The sequence below is a fragment of the Piliocolobus tephrosceles genome, chromosome 6 (genome assembly GCF_002776525.5).
Source record: "Piliocolobus tephrosceles isolate RC106 chromosome 6, ASM277652v3, whole genome shotgun sequence".
Classification (NCBI taxonomy): domain Eukaryota; kingdom Metazoa; phylum Chordata; class Mammalia; order Primates; family Cercopithecidae; genus Piliocolobus; species Piliocolobus tephrosceles.
In genome coordinates, this window is record NC_045439.1 from 56,481,762 (window position 1) to 56,494,835 (window position 13,074).

General features: G+C 41.8%; 1 non-coding gene across 1 annotated transcript; it reads right to left on the reverse strand.

Moving 5' to 3' along the window:
• Positions 1-9,247: 9,247 nt before the first annotated feature.
• Positions 9,248-9,329, reverse strand: LOC111549537. The gene has a single exon (XR_002733766.2). It is a non-coding gene; the product is annotated as a small nucleolar RNA U83B (small nucleolar RNA).
• Between the last annotated feature and the right edge of the window lie 3,745 nt (positions 9,330-13,074).

Consider the following 13,074-nt stretch of genomic DNA (forward strand, 5'->3'; position numbering starts at 1 on the left):
GGCTGGTCTCCAACTCCTGGGCTCAATCCATCCGCCCACCTCAACCTCCCAAAGTGCTGGGATTAGAAGAGTGAGCCACCGCACCCAGCTGTGATTCCCTTAAATGCTTTACTTCTCCTCCCAGAAAGTAACCTATTTACTTCCTGAAAACTGCAAAAGAAAATAAAAATAAGAGGGGGAAAACACACACCAAAAAATGTGAACAGTCTGGTTCACATGAAATCCAGGGAGAAAATACTTTTTTTTTTTTTTTTTTTTTTTTTTGAGACGGAGTCTTGCTCTGTCGCCCAGGCTGGAGTGCAGTGGCCAGATCTCAGCTCACTGCGACCTCCGCCTCCTGGGTTCACGCCATTCTCCTGCCTCAGCCTCCCGAGTAGCTGGGACTACAGGCACCCGCCACCTCGTCCGGCTAGTTTTTTGTATTTTTTAGTAGAGACAGGGTTTCACCGTGTTAGCCAGGATGGTCTCGATCTCCTGACCTCGTGATCCACCCGTCTCGGCCTCCCAAAGTGCTGGGATTACAGGCTTGAGCCACCGCACCCGGCCAATACTTTTTAAGAAGGTTGTTAGCTCAGTCCTAAGTGTCAGTGATTCGTAGTACCATATATTTCAGATGAGGCAAGTTGTACAGAAAGCCAACTAAAGATGATCAAAAACTTTCAGATGATCTTGGCTGTTCAGTTGAGGTTCGAAATTAAAAATCTATATGAGCACCTGACTGTATAAGTAGGTGATTTTTTTTCCAGTAATATAAAGAGCCAAGGAAAACAGGTGGGTAGGTGGATCCAAGATTGAGGATTTGTTGGTGGGCTGTGCCAGCAAATCAAACAAGTGTCCTTCAAGCCAAGAGCTCTGGAGGTCATTCAATGGGAAGGCTGAAGGTCAGATGCTTTGTTAAGACTGAAGCTTGGTCAGGCACAGTGGCTCACACTTGTAATCCCAGCACTTTGGGAGGCCGAGGCAGGTGGATCACTTGAGATCAGGAGTTCGAGACCAGCCTGACCAATATGGAGAAACCCAATCTGTACTAAAAATACAAAATTTAGCTGAGTGTGGTGGTGGGCACCTGCAATCCCAGCTATTTAGGAAGCCGAGGCATGAGAATTGCTTGAACCCAGGAGGCAGAGGTTGCAGTGAGCCGAGATCGCATCACTGCACTCCAGCCTGGGCAACAGAGCAAGACTCTGTCTCAAAAAAAAAAAAAAAAATTTACTGAAGCTTGGTAGGATGAAGGTGTAGGGGAGGGAAAGGATATGGGGTTGAGGACAGAGTGGAATTTCAAAGTTCAAGATTTCAGAGGAGAAGCAATTATAGGTGATGACCAGGTCTTGTAACAGGATAGGAGATATTGATGACAAGTGAGTAGAGCTCTAAGATGAGTCACAGGACATGAGAAAATTTGATATTATGTGGAATAGGCACTAATGTGTACATTTATGAGCTGGAGCCATGATTTGTAAAACCTAAAAACTGTAACGCCAGCTTTAAATATCACCTTCTCCAACAATCTACTTTTGATTGAAAATACTCTGTTTATAGTAATTCTAGGCCGGACATAGTGGCTCACACCTGTAATCACAGCACTTTGGGAGGCCAAGGCGGGTGGATCACTTGAGGTCAGGAGTTCGAAACCAGCCTGGCCAACATGGTGAAACCCCGTCTCTACTAAAAACTACAAAAATTAGCTGCGCTTGGTGGCGGGCACCTGTAATCTCAGCTACTCGAGAGGCTGAGGCAGGAGAATCGTTTAAACCTGGGAGGTGGAGGTTGCAGTGAGCTGAGATCGTGCCACCGCACTCCAGCCTCAGCGACAGAGTGAAAGAAAAGAAAAGAAAAGAAAAGATTCTAAAATAGCAATCCTCCTAAAAGTAACCAACCAGGATAGTAACATCACCTCGGTTTGGTAGGTTCATAAAGTTGGAGATTGTGAGTTAGGCTTGTTAAAGGTTGATTCTGTTCAAAGAATCATTTGCAATTGAACACATTCCAAAAAAGTGTGAATTTTATAGCTCCAGATTAAAGTCCCTTTTGAGATAATACTGAAGAATCCATATCTTATTCAGTGCTGCATACATCATAGAAGATCTTTAGTCTCCAGAAGTTCACATTGCAAGGCTACGAGACACTCAATAAATACATAAACATAATGGTAAACAACAGTAGGGTGGAAAAAAGCACTTAAATCTCCCAGACACCTGATCTATTGAAATGCTCCAATTAGATGCAACCAGCTGATTTTCAGAGAAACAAAAAACATTAGTGGTTTTTTGTTCTCTGGTCACTTAAAAAAAAAAAAAAAATAGGAGGTTGAAATGACATGCAATGTGTAGTGAGAAGCAAAATTTCAATGTTTTTCACTGTCAAGTATAGCTGGGATAGGGAGAGAAATTTTTTTCATATTTTAAAAAATCTAAAGCTTGAAACATTGAAGAAAGAGATCATAAATCCCAAATCAACTGTAGCCTGCAAGTAAATTGATTATATTCTCCTTTGAGGAACTTCATAATAAAAGAACCAATATGTGCATTTCATTAAATTCACCTGAAGTGATAAGAAGCCTTACTGAACTCTTTCAAAGTAGTGGCTGGGTAAAAGGCTTTCTAGCCTGTGAACTTTCCGACCAGGAAACAACTAAGCAATATCCCCTTTCCCTGCTTTGGAAGGCACAAGCGCCTGGAGCCAATGCATCTTGTTTGGCAGATTGACAGGCACCTGGGTAGTGTTGTGGACGCTGGAAGTGAAGGAATCCATACACTAGAGCTTACATATGAAATAATTTTCAGAAATTTTATAAAACAAGGGAAACAATTTTGCCCTTTCCATTTTTCCTCCACTGAGTTTTCCATATCTCTGAGACAGATGGAGCACATGTAACAAAACCAACCCAATGCAGAGGATGCAATCTGGGATATTAAAAATAAAATCTTTTCCAAATCTTCATAAGCTCCTTTAAAAACACTTCCACCCAAGTGTTAAAGCCTCTAACAGAGGTATCTAAAAATGGAAGGAAGAAGAAGTGATGCCCCAAGGGCTCTTATTTCAAAACCAGTCAGAATTAATATTTACTTCTTTACACAATCAGCAAATATGACCACATTTAGTCTTATGTGAACTAGAAAATGAGTACATCCCAGAGGAACCTCCATTAAGAATCTTAAAATGTAAAAATGCCGAATTAAATACAGAAATAAGACAAATCAGCAAATGTAACTAATGCTCACATATTGTTAATATATTACTGGACTCCAAATAAACACTCTGTACCATTAAGTTTTTCAAAAAAACTAGTAAGTGTGTATGTATACAATGCCATATATACCATTGTATATACAATTGTATATTATCATTGTATATAGACATACTTGATGATGTATATATATAAATCTATATATATAGCTAGATTTTGACATTGTGTTCTCTACCCTTACTAACTATAAGTTCTTTATTATAGAAACATTGTAGCTTACATTTTCATAATATTTAATTTTATATTTTCATAGTATTTTAACATAGGAATCTATCCATAGTGGCTCCTGGGTTTTACGTTTTCTATGAAAAACTAATTTATTTTGAGTCATATGTAATTTCAGATTTTCTAGGGGTAGATTAACCTCACAAAATTATGTTCAAATATCACTATTCTATTCACACTATCCAAAGAATGCATCAATATTCAATTATATGTAAATAAAATTATTTTTTCTCCTTTATCTCTTTTCCACTGGGACATGTAAGTAACCTGTTTGAAATCTATTACTGATGGAAATTAAATGTAAATTGCTATTTTTTTTTTTTCCGAGACGGAGTATCTTTCTGTTGCCCAGGCTGGAGTACAGTCTCACAATCTTGGCTCGCTGCAACCTCCACCTTCCGAGTTCAAGCGATTCTTCCACCTCAGCCTCCTGAGTAGCTAGGAATACAGGTGCCTGCCACCACACCCAACTAACTTTTTGTATTTTTAGTAGAGACAGGGTTTCATTGTGTTAGCCGGGATGGTCTCGGTCTCTTGACCTCGTGATCCCCCCACCTTGGCCTCCCAAAGTGCTGGGATTACAGCATGAGCCACTATACCTGGCCTTTTTTTTTTTTTTCCTCCAGATAGAGTCTTGCTTTGTCAGCCAGGCTGGAGTGCAGTGGTGCAGTCTCAGCTCACTGCAACCTCCACCTCCCAGGTTCAAGTGATTCTCGTGCCTCAGCCTCCTGAGTAGCTAGGATTACAGGCATGTACCACCACACTTGGTTAATTTTTGTATTTTGTTTTTAGTAGAAATGGGGTTTCACCATGTCAGCCAGGCTGGTCTCGAACTCCTGACTTCAGGTGATCCACCCACCTTGGCCTCCCAAAGTGCTGCCATTACAGGTGTGAACCACTACACCTGGCCTAAATTACTTATTCTTAATTTGTGAAGCCTCTATGCATTTGGGAACTTTTCTAGGTGATGGGTATAGCCATGAATCAGGCAAACAAAAGCCATTTAGTCGAATAGAGAAGACTGGAAGCAAACTCATAAACAAGCAAATGAACAAAGACAATTTCAGATAGTGATGAGTGCTATGAAGAAAACAAAATCTGCCAGTGGGATGGATAGTGGCCGAGAGAGGGTCGTGGGGAGAAAGGGAACAAGGTGGTCAGGAAATTGGAAAAGGTGGTATCTGGATCAAGACCAGAGTGGGGGAAGAGGCTAGCCTTGCAAAGAGCTGAGAGTGGTAGTGGGGGGATGCACGGACAGAGTATTCCAGGCAAAGGAAGGACCAGAGAACGCAGAGACCCTAAAGCAGGAAGGAGCTTGGGACTACAGTGTGGGGAAAAGGCAGGAGTGGGGCTAGTGAGAGATGAGATCCAGGAGTGAGGCAGGGCCAGATTATGTAGCAAAGAATTAGGGTTTTATTTTAAGGAGAAGAAGCCACAAGAACTGGGTGCATTTTTAAAAGATCACTCTGTCTACCATGAGGCAAATGGAAGAGGCAGTGTACATAATAAAAATACATATATTTGATCCAGGCATGCTGGCACATGCCCGTAGTCCCAGCTACCCATGAGGCTGAAAGGGAGGATCACTTGAGCCCAGAAGTCCAGCCTGAGTGACAGAGCAAGACGTCAGCTCTACAAGAAAGAATAAATAATAATATATGTACACACACATGCACACACACATACACACACACTTTCTGTTTTCAGTTCCTGGCACAGAACTTCTAAAACCCTTGTAATTTCCTGACACAGAGTTCCTAATCCCTTGGATCCCTTGGAATTTCCTGGGTAACAGGACAGTCTTTTGTTCTAACGAAGAGACTCTTGGTGGCCTCTGCATGAGGGCTGGTCACTGGAAGGTCTAAGCCATGATTAGATGCTTGCAACTTTCAGCCCTACCCATCAGACTCTAGGAAAGCAAGAAGGGATGGAGATTGAGTTAATAATCCATCATGCCTTCATGATGAATCCTCCATAAAAATCTTTGAACTAGGAAGTTGGGCAAGTTTCCAGGTGGGTGAACCCATCCACTTGCCGAGAAGGTAACGCACCCAGCTCCACAGGGACAGAAGCGCCTGCACCCAGGACGCTTCTGAACTTTGCCCATGTAAGTCTTCGTCTGGCTGCTCATTTTATCCTTTAAAATATCCTTTGTAATAAATAGGCAATAGTAAGTAAGCTGTTTTCCTGGGTTCTATGAGCTGCTCTTGCAAATTATTGAACCCAAGAAGGGGGTCATGGGAGCCTCTGATTTGCAGCCAAGTTGGGCAGAAGTTGTGGGGAACGTGGCAACCTATGACTTGCAATTGGCATCTGAAGTGGGGGGCAGTCTTGTGGATTTGTGTCATGAACTTGGAGATCTGCGCTAACTCCAGTTAGCAGAGAATTGAACTGAATTGTAGGACACTCAGCTGGTATTGGAGAATTGGTTGTTGGTGGGGAAAAATTCACATATCATTGTGACCAGAAGTGTTCTGTGTTGAGTGTGAGTAGAGGAAAAACAGTTTGACTTTTTGCCATAAAGGAAGGGACAAGAATGGAAGCAGGGAGACCAGTTAGGAGACTAACACAGGAGTCTAAGGAGACACTATGGTGACCTCAGGTAAAGTGCTAGCACTGCTCACCGTGGAGATGGTGAGAAGTGTTCAGATATAAAATATATTTTAGAGATACAACCTATACGACTTGCTGGTAGATCGTTTCATTTTGCCTAAATATTATCTCTCTTGAGCTACATTTCCAAAGCTTTTGCAAAACAACTTTAGATCCAAGCCCCTTGCCCTTACTTCCCTACTCATATGTACATCCACATACCCATCTTGTGCCTCAGAAAAGTTCCCCCCACCCTTTTTTTTTTTTTTTTTTTTTTTTTTTGACACGGAGTCTTACTCTGTCACCCAGGCTGGAGCGCAGTGGCACGATCTCGGTTCATTGCAACCTCCATCTCCTGGATTCAAGCGATTCTCCTGCCTCAGACTCCCAAGTAGCTGGGACTACAGGTGTGCTTCACCATGCCCAGCTAATTTTTGCTTTTTTTTTTTTTTTAAATGGAGGCTCATCCTGTCACCCAGGCTACAGTGCAATGGCACAATCTTGACTCACTGCAACCTCCCAGGTTCAAGTGATTCTCCTGACTCAGCATCCTGAGTAGCTGGGATTATAGGAGCACAACACAACAGCCAGCTATTTTTTTTTTTTTTTTTTGAGACAGAGTCTCACTCTGTCACCCAGACTGGAGTGAGTGGCACGATCTCAGCTCACTGCAAGCTCCACCTCCCAGGTTCACGCCATTCTCCTGCCTCAGCCTCCCGAGTAGCTGGGACTACAGGCGCCCGCCACCACGCCTGGCTAATCTTTTTTTTTTTTTTTGTATTTTTAGTAGAGATGGGGTTTCACCGTGTTAGCCAGGATGGTCTCAATCTCCTGACCTCATGATCCGCTTGCCTCGGCCTCCCAAAGTGCTAGGATTATAGGCGTGAGCCACTGCACCCAGACAATTATTTGTATTTTCAGTAGAGAAGTAGGTTTCGTCATGTTGGCCAGGCCGGTTTCGAACTCCTGACCTTGTGATCCAACTGCCTTGGCCTCCCAAAGTGCTGGTACTATAGGCATGAGCCACCATGCCTGGCTTACTCTTCTTTAATCACAATTGGTCCAAATGGCTTACCCAGCCATCCATTCCAGGACACCAAGTGCATCTCAGTCACTGCTGTGTCTGCAAAGCCCAGAAGTAACTCTATAGCTAACTGTTCCCAGGCCTTACGGTTCATATCCTCCTACAGGCTCCTAGAGAAATTATTTTCAAACTTGTGCATGACTCTTTGCATGCCCAAGACTTCTGCACCTCTCAGGGTCTACTCTATAAACCTCCAGCAGCCCCAGTGACATGCAGTCGATGGTTAACAGGGCCCAGCTCAATAGCAGGACTTTTACATGATTCATTTACTTAACTCTTCACCACTCTCAGAGAACAGAGCCTATGGCTGAGGAAAACAGTTCATAGACATGTTTTGCAAATTGTGAGACAACACCCAGATAGGATTTAAGTCAGGTGGAGCTCAATGTGACTGTTAACTTGTGGCCCCACTGAGAACTGCTTCTCCAAGAAATGCTGCTCCAGGAACAACCCTTTTCCCACTCAGCTAATCATCAGAGTTAAAACACAACTCTGGAGCCAAATTGCCTGGAGTGGAATCCGAGTGGCACTACATTTTAGTTGCATTACCTTGGGCAAGGTATTTAATATCTCTGTGCCTCCGTTTCCTCATCCATAAAAGAGAGATAATCATAATGCCAGCCTCATTATAGGTGAGGACTAAGGGAATTACTATATACAAGGTGTTTAGAATAAAACCTGGTATACAACAAGTGCTATATAAATATTACCTATCATATCTCATCAACATCACTCCCCTGTCCCAGCCACTGATGCATCACCCTCATTTTATATTCGTGCAACAGAATTTCAGCTACGTGATCACTGAGCAATTACCAAAAGCCCCTAGGTAGGTGTCTCTTGAGTAGGTTGTTAAGGTAATGCATAGAAAGGTCATTACAAAAAAAAAAAAAGTTGGTGGGGCACAGTGATGAGGTGACTGTCAGAGATACGAAAGAGACATTTAATAAGTTGTGATTAATTTACTCTGAATAATGCATTGAAGTGAAGACATTTTCACAGCATTATTTGGATTAAATTACTTACTGTTCCAAGGCTCATTTCACTAACCAGGAAGTGTATGGGGTGGGTAGAGATGAGTCTGTCCTTTCCAATATCTGTTTAGTCATTGACATATACTGCTCCCAATCAGTTTCCTGGCAACTCAGGGTTAAGGCCCTGCATCTCAAGCTCTTGCCTTCACTTCATTGTTTTTAGTACTACAGCTTTCAGGATGTCTACTAGTCAATATAGACTGCATTTATCTGTAATAACAAGAACAACACATTTAAGCAGCAACAATGATCAAGTTTATTTCTTGTCCATTCCACATGTCCGTTGTGGGAGGGACAAGAAGACCCTGCTTATTATAGTCATTGAGAAACAAGGCTGAAGGAGGCTCCACCTCAGCATGCTTCCCTGATCACAGGGCCAGGGGAAAGGAAGCAAGTCAAACCACATATTGACTTTTGAAACTTTTACCTGGAAATATCCCATCACACTGCTCATGTTTTATTGGTCAGAACAAGTCACATGGCCAAGCCTGGGCTTAAAAGGGAGAGTATGTACAATCTTCCTGCAGAGAAGTGCCCCAAATATTTGGAGACAATAATACAGGCTTCTGTAGGAAAGATTTGTCTGAAAGCAAAATAACCATCTAAAAGTGGCTTAAATAATTGAGGGGTTATTTTCTGACACAACAAAAAGTCTGGAGGTGGATCAAGGCCCAAGGAGGTAAATTTGGCATTTCAAAGATGCACTTTACTTCCATCTTTCTACTTTGCCATCCTTAAGATGGCAGCAATATCTCCCTTCATAGTTACAAGATGGCTGCAGCAGTGCCGGGCATCATGGGTAGACCAGTGATACCCAGAGAAGGATAGCAGTGTTTCCTCCATTAGTCTCATATTGTTTTGTTTTCTGCTTTTAATTTAAAAATTAGGCCAGGAGTGGTGGTTCATGCCCATAATTCCAGCACTTTGGGAGACGGAGGTGGGAAGATGGCTGGAGCCTAGGATTCAAGGCTGCAGTGAGCTGTGATAAGGCCACTGCACTGCAGTCTGGGCAACAGAGTGAGACCCTGTCTCTAAAATAAACAAATAAATAATAAATAAATAGTAAAAGTAAAATAAATTAATAATTCCGTAGTCTGGTTCAAGCACTGTGCCCAGCACTGATTCCACGGCCTCATCCCAAAACTCATCACAGTTAATCACGTGGCTCATCACAAAACTACTCTTGCAGTTTTGAGAAAATCCTTCTCAGAACCCCAGCTTACTTCCTTTTGGGTCCCATTAGCCGCAATGAAATCGTATGTCCATGACTTAGCCAGTCATTGGCAAAAGGAATAAGACTACCTTGACTACCTTCTGGGGTAAGAAAAGACCTATATTCCCTCTGTAGGAGCAACTCTGTTTTCTGTAAGAAATGTGGTGCTGAGCATAAGAATCAGGTAAATGTAACCTTATTTCACCAATTTGGGGAAGGTCCTTTTTGCAGAGTGTAAACAAAGAGGGACCACAATGTCCATTAGTGAAAAGCCTTCATTTGTGCTTACGTAATAATTTACAGTGGAACAACTATGGGCAAATAAAGCAGTCAAAACAGGCATTTAATAGGGAAGGATCATTTACCAAAGGGTCAGGGAAATAAGAAACTACTTTGGGTTGATATTACATCCGTCTCAAAAGAGTTGACCAAAAGAATTCACCACTCCCTTCTCTGTGGCCCCCGACTAGAGTCTCCATTCTTCATCATTTCACCCACCACACTTACCACGCTTTATTGCCTTTATCTGTGTACCTGTCTGTCTCCACCTGCAAGATTGTAAGCTCCTTGAAAATATAATCTGTTTCATCTTTTTATTCCTGTGCATAGTATAAAACAGTAGTGGCTAAAATGAATTGATAACTCACTGTGTCTGAGAGCCCGTTCTAAGTTCTAAATGAATTGACTCTTTAATATTCACAACATCCTATGAGGCATGTGTTATTATTATGTATGTTTTATAAATGAAGAGATGGAAAGTCAACAAGTTAAGTCCTTGACCAAAGGTACATAACTGTTAAGTGGGAGAGTTGGGTTTCAAATGAAGGCAGCCTAATTGGGTTATGTTTAGGACATTTGCCCAACAAATGGGTGAACCCAATATGCTTTAATATATAATAGGAAGGGGAGAGAGAGAACAAGGGTGAAGAAAAAGTGGTAATCTTTTATTTACGCATAGAATCTGAAATCAAATATGATAGACTTATATTCCATGAGGGTAGAGAGTGTGTATGTTTCACTTGTTTAGTGTGGTATCTCTGGCTTCTAGTACAGTCCCTGGCACACAGTATGTATTCAATAATTCCTGGGAGTGGGAGAGGAAGGGAGAGACAGGGGGAAGGATGAAAGAAAGGAAGGAAGAGATTGAATGAATAAACAACCAATGACCTCTTTATCTTGCTTTCTATTTTTCCTATCTTCTCTTCCTCCATTATTTTCATGCATAACTTTACTTCTTAAATCTACCTCTTGCCTAGGATAGGAGGAAGCAGTAGAGGCTCTAAGTATTAAGGGTTCTCAAAGAGAATTTAAATGTAACATTGTTACAGAGTAGCAAGTCCTCTCTGCTGCCCTAATTCATTTGGCTTTTGAAACAATGTGTCTTGTATGAAGTAGACTTTTCCGCAAACTAAAACATTTTTTTAACAATTTGGACTTGTGCTTTTTCTTCTAATTGTGTGCTGCTTAAAATGTCAATGCAATGCAGGGATGCCAATTCCCACATGGGCATATTGATTTTTATAAAAATCAATGCAGGCTGGGTACGGTGGCTCATGCCTGTAATCTCGGCACTTTGGGAGGCCAAGGCAGGCAGATCACTTGAGGTCAGTAGTTCGAGGCCAGCCTGGCCAACATGGTGAAACCCTGTCTCTACTACAAATACAAAGATTAACCAGGCATGGTGGTACACGCTTGTAATCTCAGCTACTCAGGAGGCTGAGGCAGGAGAATCACTTGAACCTGGGAGGTGGAGGTTGCAGTGAGCTGAGATTGCGCCACTGCTCTCCAGCCTGGGTGACAGAGACTCTGTCTCAAAAAAAAAAAAAAAAGACTGTCTCAAAAAGAAAAAAAGAAAAATTAGAGCCATAGCCATAAGCAAATGAACAGCAATAATTAAAGGCTAGGAAATGACTACTGTCAATTGATGGGACTATTACTCCAAAGCCTCTCTACAAAAAACTGGTTACATTACCCAGGTAATAGTCTGTAAACACCAAAAGCACTATTTTTTCTTCTTGATTTCAGTGCTATTGTCATAGGGTTCTGCTTTCAAAGAATTGCTTCAAACAGCCATACAGACTTAACATTTCAGATTCAATCTTTAGACCATACAGACTCCTCACTCTAGTTTCAATAAGCAAAGTACAGTCGTGATGAAACTGAAGCATTGCATTCAGAATTCTAAGTGTTCCTATTCCTAAAGGATGTCTGGGTTTCTGTTGTTAATTTTGTTGTTTTGATTCCTGTCTAGAAAGCTAATTTTTAAAAGTATCTTTTTGTTCTAATTTTTTTTAAGAGACAGTGTCTCATTCCGTCACACAGGCTGGAGTGCAGTGGCATAATTCTGCTCACTGCAGCCTCAATCTCATGGACTCACAGGATCCTCCCACCTCAGCCTCCCAAGTAGCTGGGACCACAAGTGTGCACCACCACACTTGACTAATTTTGTTTTTTCCTGTAGAGATGAGGTCTCGCTATGTTGCTCAGGGTGAACTCAAACTCCTGGCTCAAGCAATCCTCCTGCCTCAGCCTCCCAAAGTGCTGGGATTACAGGCATGAGCCACCATGCCCAGGTTTTTGTTCTAATATTGAACAAGAACTTCATAAGTATCCAAATATTCTGACTTTTTTTGTTTGTTCTTCATTCTCAGATTACTTTGATTCCATTCAAATGTATTTGAGCCATTGGGTAATTTTTTTTTTTTTTCCAAAAATAAACTCATTGACTTTTCTTCAGCCTGATTTTCTCCTCCTGACTTCTCTCTTGGTTAATGGCACCATTATCCACCGTGATCCAGACCAACACCTCAGCCACTTTTGACTTCTCATGTTATTGCCTCATATGTCCAGTTAGCTGCCAAGTCCAATTGTTCAATCTCTAGAGCTGTCATTTTCTTTTCATTCTCATGTCAAGGACTCTAAGTCAGGCCTTCATCATCCCCTCTTAGAATATTGCAATGACCCTCAAACTGGCTTCCACTATTTGTCTCTTATTCTCCAACCCATCTTTTGTGTTTTTGCCCAATTGTTTTCCCAAGAGATTTATCATATTTCTCCCCTGCTCAAAAACCTACAATGGCTCACTATTGCCATTTTTTAAGACTTTAAAAGTCAAACTCTTTAATGGCATTGAAGACTCTTCCTCAATTCATCCCAACCAACTCTAGCAACCTCATCTCCTATCACTCCCTGTCATTACTTTGATTATTCATTCATTAATGTATTTCCCCCAGATTTATCACGACATTTCTTCATTCTATCTGTCTGGAAAATTCCAAATTATGTTTCAAGGCCTTGATCAAATGCTCTCTCCATTTACGGAAACTTCCTTGTTCTCCAGGCAGAATTAATCCCTCCTTTCTGTGCTCCCATAGCATTTTGTTCAGATTCCTATTATGCCCCTTATTGGGTTCCCAGAAGCAGTTCATGAGAGGAGGATTTGTAGGGAAGGGTTTTGTTAAGGAAATGCTCCCCAAAGAGTCTGGCAAGTGCATGAGGGAGGTAAGACAGAGAAGAGAAAGAGATCAAGCAAGGGTGAGAAATTTGGTGAAAGTCCCAAGATGAGTAGCCCAGCTCTATTCCATAGGGGAACTCTGGACATTAATTGATGTCCTTCTCTAAGACAAGGGAGCTGAGTTTGCTTTCTCCCATACTGAGCAGTCACTAGCTAGGGATTCAG